At 30.6% G+C, this 3,158-nt stretch overlaps 1 long non-coding RNA gene across 1 annotated transcript in view; it reads right to left on the minus strand.

Moving 5' to 3' along the window:
- Window positions 2,117-3,158, minus strand: part of LOC109358235 — a 10,859-nt gene continuing 9,817 nt past the window's right edge. The window contains exon 3 of the long non-coding RNA XR_002108933.1: window positions 2,117-2,187. This is a non-coding gene — a long non-coding RNA (uncharacterized LOC109358235). The remainder of the gene's footprint in view (window positions 2,188-3,158) is intronic.

Raw genomic sequence — 3,158 nt, forward strand, 5'->3', positions numbered from 1 at the left:
CAGAATGTATAAATGTCTATGCTGTTGAAAATGTATGTTCTGCAAATATATGTATATGCAGATATTAATTTATACAAATCAACATCGAATTTAGGGGAAGCCCTGACATGCGTTGTTATAAAGGATAACTACAACAATGCTTTTTATAGAAAGCATTGTTGTACATTATTAATACAGTAGCGCTATGCGTGTGATGCGCTGTTGTATTAGGGTGTTGTTTGAGAAAATTTATGAATAATACAACAACGTTTTTCTGTTATTGCGCGTTAAATATATGAACTTCAACAGCGCAACAACAAGCGCTGTTAATAAAACCTATAAAATGCGCTATTTATGTAAGACCTATATGACAACGCTTTGATGCACTATATGATAGTGATTTTTGTGTGTTGCGTTGTGGAATATAATCAATACAAAAACATTTGTGAGACACTATTAATGATGGCATTATACTACTGCAATCAAACAGAAAGCGCCCAAAAACACTGTTATACATCTAAAATAAGCGTTGTTAAACGGAAACTCTGGCATAGTGTATGTTGGGTGATTGTTTGCTTATATGAGTAGGCAGAAAATGTGTTTCACTCGAATTTTTAATTTGGATGAAATTATTTTGTTTTTCAACTGATTATTGATCAGTAAAAGTTTAAAAATTGAAAAACCACTTTCAATTCAGTTTCATGTTATATGTTATGTCAAATTATTGTGAAAAATTGTAAATAAATTGCACTATTTTGGATAGTCCCGTGTTTTTTTGTATTGTGAGTAATTTTATTTTCATTTGGATGTTGACACTGATTATAGAGGTCAATCCACCACTTTTTCTCTTTTTAATTTTTTTTTTCATTTTAAATGTATGGTAAATGTTTTTTATAGAATGTTTGACATAGATGTTGTCTCATGGACATCAATGATTTGTTAATTTTGTAACATAGGGAAATTTGAATTAGCATTGGTGTTACTTGAGAGGATGAAAGTCGAATGATTGGAACAGAATGAATATTATGATGCACTTGAGGATTGGAACACATTGAGAATCTTATGATATTTGCTCTTTCTTTTAAATAAATTACATAACATTGTTTATGTTGGCCATTCATACTCTATAAGAACATACTACCTATTTCATTTTCATGGTTGTTCCTAATAGTGGCTTAAGTACACTCCATTCTCCAGGTACTTTATGAGAAAGCCCATGTCTTTACCAATACCCAACAACTCAATAAACGTGGACCATGATTATGATTTCACAAATTTATAAGAGTTTTGTTGGACGAGGTGTAAAAAATCAGATTCCTCTCATTTTTCATATGCACCAGATACTTAAGAAAGAATAAAGTAGAATGTTAACAATGTTTGACATGGTGATAGAACATGAGTGTGTTGGATAAGTGGGGCTCAATTCAAGGAATAAATCCCAACACTTTCAAATTTATTATCTTGAAATTACATTTTGGGAGAACTTTAACTAACCACCACTCCCATTCACAGATTAATACATCTAATGAGTACATTGACCACCGTAAAATTCGATGGTTCTTGTACTATGCATGAACATGTCATTGAAATGACAAACATTATAGAAAGACTTACAACATTAGGAATGGATATGGATGAGAACTTCCTTATGCAATTTATATTAAATTCATTACCATCTGAATATGATCTTTTCCAAATGAACTATAACACCATGAAATAAAAATAGATTGTGCATGATTTCCATAATATGCTAGTTCAAGAGGATACCAGAATGAAGAGCCAAAGAAATCATTTCATCAATTATGTTAATCATCAAGGAGCTATAAAGTAAATCTTGACAATAAAGGGAAGTGACTCTAAAAGATTAATGAATCATTATCTCAACTTCACAAGAAGGAACATCATGGAAATAGATGTCGTTTATGTAGAAAGATTGGACATTTCTAATAGGATTGTGCAAAATGCAAATATTGGTTTGAAAAGAAAGGTAAGCATGGTGTTTATGTATATTTTGAATCAAACTTAGCAGAAGTTTCTTATAATACTTGGTGGATGGATTCTTGATATAATGCTCATGTTTCTAATACTATGTAGGGATTCCTTACGACCCGGATTACAAGACCAAATGAAAAGGGGAGGGGATCTACTTACTTCAAGAGTAAGTTTAAAAAACCTACTCCACATCTTAGACATTCATTCTAAGAAAATCTAACGATTTAGGTTTCTTTACTCTTGGAGTAAGTGGATCCCCTCTCAATGAAAAATTTGTCTTTATGGAAAATAGAGTGAAGGTTCAAATGGGAAGCCGTTGGGACTTATCGTTTAATCCTTAATAACTTGACATCATTTAGATTTATTTGAAACTCTTTATATACCCATATCTCTTGAAATTTGGTTTCTTTATCTAAGCTTGATATTGTTGGATACTCTTTTAAATTTGGTAATAAATATTTTAGTTTGTATAAATATACTCATTTGATTGATAATGGTATATCATATGACGGTTTATACAAGTTAAATATTGATAATATTTTTTTCTAAAGCACTCTTAACATTGCATCATTATGTTGGAATTAAGCGTGGTTTAATTGATAAATGTTCTGCTTACTTGTAGCATTAACATTTTAGACATGTTTCTAAAGAAAGAATGAAAAGATTAGTAATAAATGAAATCCGGATGGATTTAGATTTTAATGATCTGAATATATATGTGAATTGTATTAAGTTAAACATACAAAACACACAAAGAATAGAGCCACAAGAAGCACTAAACTTCTAGAAATAATACACACAATTATTTGGGGACCTTTTGATGTTACTTCTTTCAATTAAGAAAAATATTTTATTACCTTCATTGATGATTATTCACGTTATTCTTATATCTATTTATTGTTTGATAATCTGTAGCCATAAATGCCTTCGAGACTAACATTAATGAAGTTAAAAGATAATTAGATAGAAAGGTGAAAAATGTCAAGTCTAATCAAGGTGGTGAGTATTATAGAAGATATGATGGAAATGGATAACACCTAGGAGTATCAGAAAAGTGAAAGTGCGCATGTCAAGAGAAGCACTTTGGAAAGCTTGCTCACTATATGTTTTGGTTTTGATGAGGACAACTTGTATTTCATAAGAGCTTGAAGATATCAACAAATCAACGTGCTTAAGTCTCAAGATTG

Source organism: Lupinus angustifolius, chromosome LG10, assembly GCF_001865875.1.
Source record: "Lupinus angustifolius cultivar Tanjil chromosome LG10, LupAngTanjil_v1.0, whole genome shotgun sequence".
Classification (NCBI taxonomy): Eukaryota; Viridiplantae; Streptophyta; class Magnoliopsida; order Fabales; family Fabaceae; genus Lupinus; species Lupinus angustifolius.